This window comes from Aotus nancymaae, unplaced genomic scaffold (genome assembly GCF_030222135.1).
Source record: "Aotus nancymaae isolate 86718 unplaced genomic scaffold, 86718_ANA_hifiasm-v0.15.2.pri h1tg000064l_1, whole genome shotgun sequence".
NCBI lineage: Eukaryota > Metazoa > Chordata > Mammalia > Primates > Aotidae > Aotus > Aotus nancymaae.
Window position 1 is genome coordinate 1,694,193 of NW_026988479.1, and position 15,215 is coordinate 1,709,407.

The window sequence follows — 15,215 nt, forward strand, 5'->3', positions numbered from 1 at the left end:
AAAAAAACAATGTATGTACGATACATTAAACACTTGTAATGGTGTCCGGTGCAGAGCAGACCCTCAACAACGGTAGCTGTCATTATTTTCATATTATCTTTATTTCATAGCATTATATTTTCTAGAAATGGAGTTCAAAGAGTTACCCTTTCAAACCTCTTCAAGAAAAAGGAAACACCTTCTCATTGCTGAAACTCCAAGAAGAGGAAATTGTAAATTTATCAGACATTTGACAATAGTAAATAAAAACAAACATATAACCAACCACCAGCTGACTCTGGCAGCCACAGAGAATGAAAAAGGAATGCAACTAGAGGGAAAAGTTTCTGTATTATTGGACCTTTCGACTCACTGAGCAGTGGACTTTCCTAGCACCTCCAGGCTGTGCCTGTTTCAGCATTTCTGAAGAGCAGAGCAATGGCACTGCTACAGTTGGGGATACCATAACTAAATCTAACAGACATGCCAGAAAATGCCACTGAACATGAGGAGATAACATTGATGATGCCCTTGAGACTTGGCTCTCAAACGATATGAGTCATTTCTTCCTACAGGGGGAATTGTCTCTGTCCTTCTCACACATTTAGGTGTGTGTATGTGTGATGCAATTTCAAGTCAAGATAATGATGGAAATTAGAGATGAGATAATTATTAGGTGAGCAGGCCCACTGCAGTATTCAAGAAAAGGACTTGATGCAATGGATCTTCAAAATGGAAAATGGAAAACAGGAAAAGTAGATACTGCTCTGTGCTGAGCACTTACAGAGGAAAGTAAAGCAAAACACACATTCTCAAACAAGAGTCCATTTTAAGATTTGCAGGGGGTGGGGGGAAGTCCAGATTTTTCATCTTCAGGAGGAAAGGGCTCCAGACTTGCCTGTACCAATCTTCACCGTGTACTTCACCTATACCATGTCTGTATTGAGCTTCAAGACAAGTGCTGACAGACGAGAACCTCAGGGAAATGGGAGTAAAACACTTGGCATGTGATGGAATGCTGGAAAATAATCATTTATTGATGTCCCCAAGAAACACTGGAGAGGCCTGCTACCAAGTAGAACAAAAACACTTTCTCCATATGCAGAAAGAAAAAAGCTGTTGCCTTAGGTCCTTTTTGTGTTTTGTGATCACACTGATATCCATATACCATCAATTATGTAATTATATCTGGAAGACTGGGTGGATTATTCCAGCAACTTAAATCCTCTCTGGACCTTGAAAATATTTGAAGATCAAATGAGAAAAATTAGGATAATTTTTTTCAGAACAGCTACATATATTTTCTTTATATCTTTGATAGAGTCTAGTTCAGTATTTCATAACCTACTCAACACATGTTTGGTAGTACAACTTTCATATAATCAATAATGAAAAGAGGAATAAGATAAAAAAGAATATTATCAGTTACTATTTATACTACATACTGTTTGTATAATACATATAGGCATATATACACATATACATATACATATATATTTACCTACATAATTGCAGATCTTCTATAAGCCAAGCATTTCTAAATTCTTTATGTGTACTAACTTGTTTAATCCTCATAGCTCACCATGAGGTAGGTACTAATAGTGTCCAAATTGTACAGATGAGGAAACTGAAAAAAGAAAAGTTTGGACATATGTAACACTCCTTGCAGAACCCATTTGGAAGACAAGTAGTCAGGTTTCAGAAGCTTTTTTTTTTTGAGACAGTCTTGCTCGATCACTCAGGCTGGAGTGCAATGGTACAAGCACAGCTCACTACAGCCTTGACCTCCCTGGCTCAAGCAATCCTCTCATCTCAGCTTCCCAAGTAGCTGAGATTACAGGCATGTCACCATACCTGGCTTATTATTATTTTAGAGACAGAGTTTTCCTATATTGCCCAGATTGGTCTCAAACCCCTGGGTTCAAGGGGTCCTCCCACTTTGGCCTCCCACAGTGCTAAGATTACAGGCATGAGCCACTACACCTGGCCCATTTTCTTGTCTAAATTAACACTGAGCAAGCCTTTCATTATTCATTAGAATATATTTGGCCAACTGCAATACTTGTTCAAACAAAGAATTGAAGGAAATGGTTCCAAACTGAAGCTAGCTTGGAAAATCTGGAGCAAGATAATCCATTGAGGTTTGAACATATCATATTAAGTTTTTATTTTTTTTGCCTTTAATGCTGTTTGGAGTTTTCATGAGCTGTGAAGTCTCAAGGGAACAAGCCAAAGTATCCTTACAGAAATTCTGAATACCACTAAAATGAGCTGTCAAACATAAATCAGTATCTAGCTATTTTTTGACCTATTTATAAAAGTATGGCTGTGAAATACATCTAAAACACAAATCTAAGTAATTTATTTGAAGATGGTACTTTTAGCAATAACCTTTTCAAACAAACAAATGCCGTCTGTCAAAAATAAAATAATTGCATTGTGTCAAAATGTTGGGGGTGAAGTATTTAAGCTCCCTGTGTAGCTGGTATGAGATCGTGGAATTTCACCGGGTGTCAGCTTCATTCCAGCTGCCCCGGGGCTTAATGCTGGCACCAGCCCAGGTCTGGCTTTTATTGAAAGAAGAAGAAATGTGTCAGAACCAGAAAGGATTTCTGGATTTCCAGTGAATACTCTGAAAGGTTCTAAGATTTCATGCTCAAGATGAATGCAGACTCCAAATCAGTCTAGCATATATTGCATATCATTTTCTGAATTGATTTTGTTTTCAAAGGTATTTAGCCTTTTGTCCTGGAAATTAGACAAAAGCCACATGTTCCCAATGCCCTTTTCTGTGTTCATTCTCAAAAACTGTACATTAGTTTTATTAAACAAAATTAACCAGGAAAAATCATTACAAAAAGAATTTTCAGCCTCTTTGAAGCTCAAGATTTATAGAAAAGTAGATACATGCCAGAACCATATGAGTTCTGAGCAAACGCAGATGTCCCCTATTGGTATTGTTTCATTCGACAACAATTTTTGATCATTGATTCATTGTCATATCCATCCAACTGGAAAACTCCAGGCATTTTGTTTAATTACAGCCAACAGCCTGATGCATAGAAAGATCTGATCGCTGATTATTAAAATTCATAGTTTTTAAGTAGAAATTCAGAATACTCTAAAATAAAAATAGACCTCTGAACTGCTTTTAAGAAAGAAAAATGACACGTGTTTTAATTTTTAAGTACAGGGAAATTCTCTGAATTCACTATCAAAAAGAAAACACAGCATTTGAGAACTGCAGCAATGGAAGTTCTACTCAATCATTTAAGCTATTGATTTCAAGCAATAAATGACTAGATTTTACGTATTTATAATGTAAGGAATATAAGTAGAAAACAGTCTTCTAAAAAAAGACAATATTCATGTTTATTGGTAAAGATAACTACTTCATTTTAGCATGATGCTATATTCCAACACCTAAAGAAAAAATGTTTTATTATTTTCTGTTATAAGCAAAATCAAAGAAAGGTCAAAAGGTTATTGTTAAGCACAACTCTCTTCTGTGGCATAAGGATTTATGTTACTCTAGATTTTCAAAGCCCACTCTGCAGAAAGAAGTTGAAGGGCATTTCATAAGTTTTTTGGGACTCAGGCTTTATGCAAACTGTGCAGAAGAGGAAGTCTGGACGGTTCAGCACACACTTGCAATTAGTGTTGTTAGCCATCAACTAAGTTACTCTATCCAGTGTACTGGGTGCTTTGCACATTACTTCCAATCTAAACCACCACCTTTTCAGATTAAGAAACTAAGACAAAGAATTTTTATTTTTTTAATTATACCTTAAGTTTTGGGATCCATGTACAGAATGTGCAGGTTACATAGGTATGCATGTGCCATGGTGGTTTGCTGCACCCATGAAGCCATCATTCTACATTAGGTATTTCTCCCAATGCTGTCCCTCCCCTACCCCCCAGCCCCCAACAGGCCCCATTATGCAATGTTCCCCTCCCTGTGTCCATGTGTTCTCATTGTTCAACTCCCACTTATGTGTGAGAACATGTGGTGTTTGGTTTTCTGTTCCTGTGTGACTTTGCTGAGAATGATGGTTTCCAGCTTCATCCACATCCCTGTAAAGGACATGAACTCATTTTTTATGGCCGCATAATATTCCATGGTGTATATGTACCACATTTTCTTTAACCAGTCTATCATTGATGGGTGTTTGGGTTGGTTCCAAGTCTTTGCTGTTGTTGATAGTGCTGCAATAAACATATGTGTGCATGTGTCTTTATAGCAGAATGACTTATAATCTTTTAGGGTATATATCCAGTAATGAGATTGCCAAATTAAATGGTATTTCTGGTTCTAGGTCCTTGAGGAATTGCCATATCATTTTCCACAATGGTCAACCTAATTTATACTCCCACCAACAGTGTAAAAGTGTTTCTATTTCTCCACATCCTCTCCAGCATCTGTTATTTCCTGACTTTTTAATGGTCCCCATTCTGACTGGTGTGAGATCTTATTGTAGTTTTGATTTGCATTTCTCTAATGACCAGTGATGATGAGCTTTTCATATGTTTGTTGGCCACATAAATGTTTTTTTTGAGAAATGTCTGTTCATATCCTTTGCCCACTTTTCAATCAGGTTGTTTGTTTCTTCTAAACTTAAGTTCTTTGTAGATTCTGGATTTCATTCTTTGTCAGATGGACAGATTGTAAAAATTTTCTCCCATTCTGTAGGTTGCCCATTCTCTTTGATGATAGTTTATTTTGCTGTGGAGAAGCTCTTTAATTTAATTAGATTCCATTTGTCAATTTTGGCTTTTGTTGCCATTGTTTTTGGTGTTTTAGTCATGAAGTCTGACAAAGAATTTTATAAACTTGCCCTAGAGCTACATGATGCTGAAGAAAGTCAGCAGACACCAAACCTACATTTTTTTGAGTGTGATGCTCACCTGTTTTTGTTTTTCTGAATCATATTCCCCCACAAGGGTCCATCCGCAGTGGCCCCCTAATGCAAATCATTCAGTATTGCTTATTATAACTTCATTTTTAAAAGCCATAAAATGGTGTGATGAAAGTATACTACAGCTAATCAAAAATTCCTGGTGTAAAAAAGTTAAAGAAATACGTAACTTCAAAGAATATGGAAAAGAAAACAGTATTTTCCTAAACTGCTCCCTTTTACCACTACAACCAAATACCATATTAAAATTAGAACCATTCTAGTAAAAATTTCATTGACTTTAGATTCTGTTCTTAGTTTAACCAGAAATTTCCAGGAAAAGGAGGACTCTATGAAAGAGAACTTAGATATTTTTCTAAAAGTGATAGAAGTTTCCCTCTGTTAACACAGCACACCAATCCTTTGACTCACTTAAGTGATTTATTCATTTAAAAATGTGTGTCCCTTGGAAGGCAGAAAATACATTTAAATACATCTATGCAGTAGTGTGAAATGTGTAAGTTTAGAGATGAGGGTATATGGATGTATATATAAGGTGATTTTATAGAAGTACACAATGTTAAATTTTAATAGAAAGTTTTTAATGTTAATGTTGACTTTACTCAGTGTCTCCTCTCAGGAAGGTAACTGATCCTTTTTGTAAAATATATACATGGTTTATGTGCTATTACTTTGAGATGTTATTAAATTTTCCCCTAAATTATAATAATTTCTTTTTTTTTTAACCATGCTTTCTTCCTGGGTGATTTTATTTCAAAGGGTTAATGGTTCATCCATGATGTCTTTTCAAGAAAACATGAGTAGGCCGGGATGAATTACTTGGCTGCATTCTGAAAACCCACTCAGACTTTAAAAAAAACAAAAACAAAAAAAACCAGGACCTATATAAACCTGCCTCCTCATCAAAACCACACACTGAATAAATTTAGGATTGTGTTCACAGATGGCAGTTCATGAAATCACTCAGCACCAAGTGCAGAATGTTCTCAATGGCTTGGAAAATCAGAATGAACAATGCATCACCAAAGATGGTAGTTGTGCTGGTCTAGATTTTTGAATTGCATAGTGTTAAAAACTCTACAAAATAGGTTTGCAAGAGATGTTTACAGTTTCTTTCATATATTGTATTTATGTTTTAAAGTTTCATCAGGAATTTATAAATATCCTGTATGTTTATAACCCCATTCTGACCCCCAACACAGAGGGCCTCTCTCACAGGATGGAAATCAGAGGTATCAATTTCACAGCAATGATGTTAACCATGTAGGGCCTTCTCCAAGGTCACATGGCAATGCACTTACAACTGATATGCTTACCATTTAGGAATGAACTAAATGCTAGATAAATCGAAATTATTCTGCTGATGTGGGGTTTAGATCAGCTTGGTCACTCTTTGTTACCTTCTAAAATAACATTCCTGTAAATTTGTATTGAGGGTTAATTGGCTCCACTGGTTATAGTAGGAAAGTTGTACTCTAATGTCGTACTTGGAGAACTTTGACATCAGACAGCCATAGCATGCACTCCCACACCCTTCACCCCCATCATAATATCTCTCTCCTCCTTCGTATCAACTATAAAATAACATTCTTGTACTTTGTATTGAGGGTTAATACTATCTATGTAGACATTTGGGAGGCTATAAAAGACAAAAGGAAACATTCAGATTCAGAGTAGGAAAAATTTTATGTACACCCTATATAGATCTAATTCTAAGCCCATTGCATAAAAAGTCATAGTTTATATAGAAACTTATAAACATTATATAAATAAATATCCTTAAAAACTAAGTTTGTACTTTCCTGATTGTTTTCCTTTCTTTTCTAAATGCATTTAGGATGAAATCTCATTTGAACATGGGCTTTGAATAGTGAGGTTAGTCCATACAACAGGGTTAAGATTAAGAAGAGTGAATAATAGCCAGGTAACTACAAATAACTAAATACATATATATTTTTGTGAGACAGAATCTCTATCACCCATGCTGGAGTGCAGTAGCACGATCTCAGCTCACTGCAAGCTCTGCCACCTGGGTTCAAGCAGTTCTCCTGCCTCAGCCTACCGAGTAGCTGGGATTTACAGGCACCTGCCACTTCATCTGGTGAATTTTTGTATTTTTAGTAGAGACGGGGTTTCACCATCTTGGCCAGACTTGGCCTCGGCCTCCCAAAGGGCTAGGATTACAGGTGTGACCCACTGTGTCCAGCCATTTGTTGTATTTTAGAGACAGGGTCTCACTCTGTCACCCAGGCTGGACCTAAGGAGAATGGCACAATCATAGCTCACCGCATCCTTGAATGACTGGGCTCAGGTGATCCTCCCTCCTCAGCCTCCCAAGGAGCTGGATTTATATGTGCACACCACCATGCCCAGTTTAAATTCATATAGTTCTAAAAACACCTGCGCCACATGCCATGAACTATTCTAATCACTTTATATTTTCTATTTATTTTAGTACTGACATAACCCATGAAAAGTAATATTCTTATCCTGATTTTACTGTTGAGGAAACTATCTTAATGCAATGAAATGACTTCTCTAACAGCATGGAGCTCTTAAGTGGCAGAGCCAGAACTTGGACCCAATTTTCTCTCAATAAAAACCTTTTCTCTATGCTCTATTGTTTCTCATAAATGTCTTAAGATATATCTCATCAAGTCTAGAGCTACTTTTTAATTATAGGATATACATAAAGTTGAAGAATTCAGTAGAATTTTTCCAGACCTCCAACATTAACTAGCTTGGGGATTCGAATTTTATCATAGTCTATAAGGAAAAATTGCAATTTAACTTAAAACCACAAATATCATACAGAAATATAAATCTGTTCATAGCCTAAACTGAAATCTAGGCCTTGCTTTCTAGGAAAAAAAGATTATAAATTTTCTACATGTTAGCCATGAGTCAATAAAACATATCTCATATTTGAAGTGAGTCACGTAGTATTAACCTCAGGTATGGTACAGGTTTTGGCTCTAAGAATATGACATGCTGAGGTGAATACATAGCTCACAGCAGAGAAGCTACCTTTCATTCAAAACTGTCTCCAGAAGATGACCATTCACTCTGCCTGCCTTCAAGGAGCAATTGGCTCCACTGGTTATAACAGGAAGTTGTACTCTAATGTCATACCTGGAGAACTTTGACATCAGGCAGCCATAGCATGCATCCCATACCCTTCATCCCCCATCATCATCTCTCTCTCCTCTTTCAGATCAACTATAAAATATGTGGGGACCAATACAAAATGAAGATGTAGGGTTCCATGTTCAAAAGTTAGTAAGAATTTCAAGACAGCTAGAATAGAGCATCAAGTCAAGTATATTAGTTCATTTTCACACTGCTATAAAGAAATACCCAAGACTGGGTACTTTATAAAGAAAAGAGGTTTAACTGACTCAGTTCCGCATGGCTGAGGAGGCCTCAGGAAATTTACAATAACGTGGGAAAGGGAAGCAGGCACATCTTACATGGTGGCAGGTGAGAGAGAGAGCATGTGGAGGAGGAACCATCTAACACTTATAAAACCATCAGATCTAGTGTGAACTCTCTCACTATCATGAGAACAGCATGAGGCAACTGCCCCCATGGTCCAGTCACCTCTCACCATGCCCCCTTCCTCAACATGGGGGGATTATGGGGATTACAATTCAAGATGAAATTTGGGTGGGAACACAGAGGCCAACCATATCTTAAACCAAGCATGAGGCCTTCTAAGGACAGGGCCCCAAGTGACCGCACAGGTCTCATATCCATCATTTGTCCTTATTTCCCTTACCATATGCAATTCCTGCAGACACATGCAATACCTGCTAGCCTGGGGTGACCTTTATTCCCTTTCAGTACTGCCTTTGATGTTTCGTTTGTGTATTTTAGCTGGAAATATTGTTGGCAGTACGTGCCTCCTAAGAAGTGGTTTGGTGTCCTCCCTCAGCAACTGTCCCACCTGACTCAGGATGCTCTGTCTTCAACAGTCAAGGCCAAGAACTCATTCTGACATCGCAAAAAAATGTGTGACATGTTATTCACAAGTTGGTGATCTAATGTGACTATCTCAACAGATTTTTCAGACTGACCTCATGGAGATAAAGTGCTGTTTCTTAAGGTTCAATTTCACTTAAAGCATAGATGATTCACAAATATGCAAATAGGCCTTTTGTTTGCTTGTTTTCTCAAAACCAAACACATTTATAACAAAAGATACCAGTACAATATGGCTATTAATTCTCTTCCCTTCATAAGTTCAAAAAAAATGCCACAGCATGTACTTCAGCTGCTTAGTTCTCTTTTTGTGTTTCAAAGGCTCCCCACCAGTAGAACCACATGATCATTTGCACCATCTGTGCATGGGAGAGAAACACATTATTATCTAAGCCAATACTGAGGGTATTCTATCAAGAAAGGAACCCCCCATCAGAGAAAGGTTATGCAGAAAAGCTCCTGCCAGAAAACTCACTGTTTCCTTCTCTCTCTCTCCCTCATTTGAAATTCATGAAGATGAAGTGCAGCTTTTGTTTCCCATCAGTGAGATGAGCCTTAATACACTCTTGCCAAAAGCAAGCTAACACAGAGTAATTGTTTTTCATCTAAATTGCATGTCCAACCTGCTTAGTCTTCAAAGAGCATAGATGCTACAGCTTTGATACCCAACTGCAGAATGACAAAGGAGAGGGCACAAGGCACACGGGCACGATGAGAATTTTTAATTGCCACCTATCTGTCAGCAAGCCCTGGAACTCTGGGGCAAGAGAAGAGAGCAGATTATTCGCAAGGTAGATAAGGTTCCATATTTCATTCAAGAACAACTCCTTTTTTTTTAAGGGAGAAAAAAGTGATTTAGAGCGAATTAAGTTTTCCCAAGGTGTTTTTAATCTCTTTTCACTCCAGGGCCAGGTGCCTCATGTAGCACTTAAAAGGGTTTCAAAAATGAAAGCAAATGCCTAGAACACAGAAAAAGAGATATCCATCTACACAAAGCATCTGCCTTTATTTAAGAAAAACACAGTTTCAGCTTTATGAACTTCACATCCAGACATTTTATAATTTTGATGTTATAGTTCTTATAGACTTTTGCCCCATGAACACTACATCCAATACATAAAGAGACAAAAATCACTAATATTTAATATGTTTATATATCAAGTCTCCTTTACGTCAACAAGTTCATTTAATTGCACATAACTGCAGAGTGTTTGTGAGGAGGTTTATGTGATGTAAATAAAAACCGCCCAAAGAAATGAAATTATAAAATCTGCACCCACTACCATCTTTTGCAGGTAGAGATGTTACTGAAAAGCTGTGTGGTTCTCGTCATTGATCCCTGGGCCTCATTTTGTAACCAGGTGCTGAGACAAAAGATTTGATTCTGTGTATTGTGTTTGTTCCAGTTAATTTAATTCTTTTTGCCTGGTTTAAACTTCTATTTTCTAATTACATTGGTAAGCTCTACAGGGACTAGAGCTACAACACCCTGGCTTGCACTTAGAAAATGTGGACATAAACTAAATTACTTCCACAGCTGTCAGTAAATTGTGCTACTGTCCTATATCATCTAAACATTAGAAGTTTTTGACCCCAGGCAGCGCAGTGATAGAAAGTAACTCCCAGCATGCTACCAAATAAGAGAAAGGAGACAAGCAAGTCCATCAGGCTGTGAATGTCAGAGCAGAGGGAAGTGCCCCAGTTGGAGATGGGGGTATTAGCACCAGCTCCACAGCTAAAGGAGCTGAACCGCTGAAGCCAAGTCACCTAAACCCTCAGGGCCTCAGTGTTACCTGTAAATTGAGAGTCTTGGACCATTCCTAAGGTTACTCTTCCAGTGCTAAAAGTCTATAATTTCAATCTCTGTGCTTTCCTTTCTTAATAATCAATTTCGGTTTTGGAACAGAAAGCTTTTTCTAAAGTGAAAGTTTTGACCAAAAAAAACAATTGTGTTAACTTTGGCTTTTACATGAAGAAGATACCCTACCATCATGAAGATATTATTAAACACTGGAAGCATCGACATTATGTAATAGCTTTGAACATAAAGTGACAATTTACAGTGGTCGTACTGCTGATCTGTGTTTGTCTAGATACAAACTGAAAGGAGGAATCTTGGACATAGATGTTCACCGGAGACCTATTACCTAGCCTGTTGTAACACATTTAGCAATGCTTTAAGAAATTTTTGTGAAACTACCCTATGACTTTGAAACTTGATACTATACCATCAAGATCTAAGTATTTCTTAAATACCCAACTCAGCTTATATATTCACCAGGAAGTTGAGACTCTTGGTTTGGTTATAGTTTAAAAATAAAAGTTTAAGCAAATAAGGGGATTTACTCATTTATATAATCTAAATTTTCAGGGCTATCACTAGCTTTAGGCCTGCCTAAATCCAGACACTTCACATTGCCAGGGCTTGATCTCTATCTGATCCTTGACTGTTTCCTCAAATGACTGCTGCATTCTTAGGCAGGTTTTTTGTATAGTGGTAAACACAGCCCCTCTGGGACCTCTAGGCTTAACTGGAGGGTAGGCAGGAAAAGAACATACACCAGCTACAGATTAATTAATCTCAATAAACCAGAGTAAGTGAAGCCAGTTGGTATTATCTAGAGATTAGAGAGCTAAGATGAAAGTTTAGGAAGAAGGCAATATTCTCATGGCAGCTCACAGGGATGGAGTCTCCATTTAGTGTCTATCAAAATAAACTTTCATTTTAATACTAACTTCCTCTTTGGCCTGATACAATGATATTTTTAATGAATATGGTCACAAAATTCTTTTGCTTGCCTCAGTTTGCAGAAAAATAAATAATATATACTACAGGTCAATAAGGACAATGAAAAGAGAATTTTTGGAAGTCCAGGATTCTAGTTCTTACTCTAGCAGTTTGAAAACCACTGTGCTGAGTGAAGTAACCTAAGACTTGTTTCAAGTCCGGAAATGTGAATCCATGTAGCGCTGACTTGGCTGTTCTAATGTTGAAGGTTCGGGTTTTTGCTTTCTTGATAGCATTTGTTCCTCAACAAGAGAAACCTATCACTCAGAACTCTGAGAAACACTGATCACTAAATACATCAAAAACATCCTGCAAAAGATGAAAGCATTCAGAAGTTTTGCAGAAGGTAAGTAAATAAGCCAATAGCCCATTATCTTGAACATTTTGGCTTTCACAAGAAAACAAGCAAGCAGTCAACCCCAGCTTCCATACAAGCTGAGTGCCCATGTATTGATCTTCTGTCTGACTGAGTCATGGGAGTGCTGGTGTATATTAAGTAGAAAAAGGACTGAAAATTACATTAATTCAAATGGCTAAATCAATATTTAACAATGCAGTCAGTGGTAGTTGACCTTAAATGCACCTTTAATAAAACAAAGGTGATTCAGGCCAGCCTCCAGCATATGCCATTCAGAAATATGAATTAATGAAGAACAGATACGTTAAAGACCTCTACTAATGTAGATGACTTTGCAGCTTGGTCTGACTGCAAGGAGAAGTTCAAAGCCACACTCGTAGCACAGGCAATTCAAATTTTATTCATGTGATGTTGTGTCTTCATTTATCATATTCTCCCTGTCTCAAGAATCAGACAGCCTTGATCTCAGCACATTTAAAAGCAGAAAAAAAAGATTTCTACAACTATTTCCCCAGCAAATTATTAGTAAATCTTTAGTGATAGCTTTGTAACCTTGAGCACTTTCTTCATGAGTAAACATGGATGTTACCAGTTGTTATTCTAGGAGCCCTATCTTACTAAAATATGATTTGCATATATTTGCATATAAACATACCAGTTAGTACTCCACTTATATTAAAGATTATTGAAATAAGTTTGCTTATATTAAAGGGAATGCAAAAAAAAGAATAAAATAAATAAGGAATAAACAGAGGCAATCTCTTTAAGATGTCAGAATTATCTCAGATGCTATTAGCTATTATATCCAGCTCACAGACATGAGACTTTTTAAATTGTCTTGCTGTTCATAAAACACTTTAAGCTGTACAGCATTTTAGTTATCACTACCAAGGACTTGGTGATAACTCCAAGGAAAAGGTCAATCTAAGAATCTATTTCAATACACCTAAGGCAGCAGGAGACTCTATGGAATTCCCAAAGGAGCCCAGGAGAGTTTACCTGATTTTGTGACCTAAGATGCTAGTGCCAAAGGCACGATTTCCGTTGCATCCTGGTTTGGCTGCAAGGACAAATGTGTGATAATTAGAAATCTCTCCCGAGACACTTCCTTTTGATTTGTTGTTTGGTGATGGCTACAGTCTCTCTGCAGCCTTGCTTCTCTCAGGTCTGTCTGCTGGTTACCATGGCAATGTGGCTCAATGCATCCTATGAGCTAAATCAGCATTCTGCAGTATCCCTGCTGCTGGCAGTAGAACTTGAGAATTGGGCAGAAAGTTTCCAGGCTGAATGTAAAAGCGATTGTTTGAAAATATGATCATACACTTGAAGGGGAAAAGGGACATTCCCCAGAACAAGATCAGAGTTTCTTTGTCATCAAGGATATAGAACAAACACCTGATCTGCCTCAGGGCCAGCCACAAGATTTCTGGGCAGGGAAAGGGCTGGCAATATGTTAGGCTCTCCAGCTAATGCTGGAACTCAAACAGAAGTTGCATGTGGCTCAAGGATAGGCAAGCAACAGCTTAGCTCGTGGGAAGTCCCTCTGCCTGGGGCACTCCATATACAAACTTCTAGGCACATCCTACTTTTCAGTCTCTTCACATGGTCAAAATATTCTCTGAATTTAAGAATAATTGTAGACTATTATTCTTAATAAATGAGAGATAATGTTTAAAGTGTGAGAATGAATTCTCACGTCCAGCATGGGTTTCAAGAAACCAAAAAGAATGTTTATTTTATACTCATCCTGGAGTTAGATAAAGGAAGTAGAAAATTGGTCTTTCATCTTAATGATCATGTCTCCTAGGGCCATGATTCTTTACTCGTCAATCTAAATCCAATATTCCCACAAAACTATACAGTCCAGGTTATTTGCAAGTTTCTTGAGAAATTAGATTATGTTATTTTTAGGATGAATACATCATATGCCATACATATAAATATGTATATTATAGTGAATGAAAGATTAATAATTGTTTACCCATGTGTTTGTCATACTCTAAGAACTAGATTATAAATATCTTTGAAGCCCTAGAATCTCCTGGTTTTATTCCACTCTCCTGCCACCTATTGAGGTGACCTTCACTCTGAACTCTAGTGTTTATTGTTGCTTATCTTCCAAGTTTGTTTGTTTTTTGTTTTTTTTTTTTTTCCCGAGACGGAGTTTTGCTCTTGTTACCCAGGCTGGAGTGCAATGGCGCGATCTCGGCTCAGCGCAGCCTCCGCCTCCTGGGTTCAGGCAATTCTCCTGCCTCAGCCTCCCGAGTAGCTGGGATTACAGGCACATGCCACCATGCCCAGCTAATTTTTGTATTTTTTTTTCAGTAGAGACGGGGTTTCACCTTGTTGACCAAGATGGTCTCAATCTCTTGACCTCGTGATCCACCCGCCTCGGCCTCCCAAAGTGCTGGGATTACAGGCGTGAGCCACCACGCCCGGCCCATCTTCCAAGTTTTATCACAGATGTACATGCTTCTAAACAAACCTCTAGCCACACTGATCAAAAAAAAAAAAAGCAGCAGCAGAAATGCAGACCACCAATATAAAGGGTGTTAGGGGATATCATCAGAGACTCCACAGACATGGATAGTGCTTTAAGGAAACACTGAATAACTCTAAGCTCATAAATTTGACAGCTTAGGTGAAATGGTCCAATTCTTTGAAAGATACAAACCACAAAAGCTCACTAAAGAAGAAATTATATCAATTATCTTGTATCTATAAACAAATTGCATTCTTTATTTAAAACCTTCAGATAAAGAAAACTTTAGATCCAAACGGTTTCACTAGCAAAATCTACCACATGTGCAAGGAAGGAATAACAACGCTACACAACTTCTACAAGAAAATAAAAGAAAAGGGACCATTTTCCAACTCATTGTGGAGCCAGCATTACCTTGATATTTAACCCAAAGATATTACAATAAAACCACAGACACATATACCTCATGAATATAGATTTTTAAAGTCCTCAACAAAATATTAGTAAATCTAATCCAACTATACATAAAAGGAATAATACATCATGAGCAACTGAAGTTTACTGTAGGGATGCAAGACTGAATCAACATTTGAAAAAGGTGACAACAAATGTTAGCAAGGTTGTCCAGACAACTGAAAACTCATGCATTGCTGGTGGGAATGTCAAATGGTGCAGGAGTACCGGAAAATAGTTTGGTAGTTTCTTATAAAG

The 15,215-nt window shown here is 37.5% G+C and overlaps 1 long non-coding RNA gene across 1 annotated transcript; it reads right to left on the reverse strand.

Annotated features, from left to right (window-relative positions):
- Positions 1-903: 903 nt before the first annotated feature.
- On the reverse strand, positions 904-13,207 carry LOC105716249 (uncharacterized). Its single transcript, XR_001107239.3, has 3 exons — positions 13,022-13,207; positions 8,028-8,192; positions 904-1,214 (listed from the first exon to the last, which is right to left on the reverse strand). It is a non-coding gene; the product is annotated as an uncharacterized LOC105716249 (long non-coding RNA).
- Between the last annotated feature and the right edge of the window lie 2,008 nt (positions 13,208-15,215).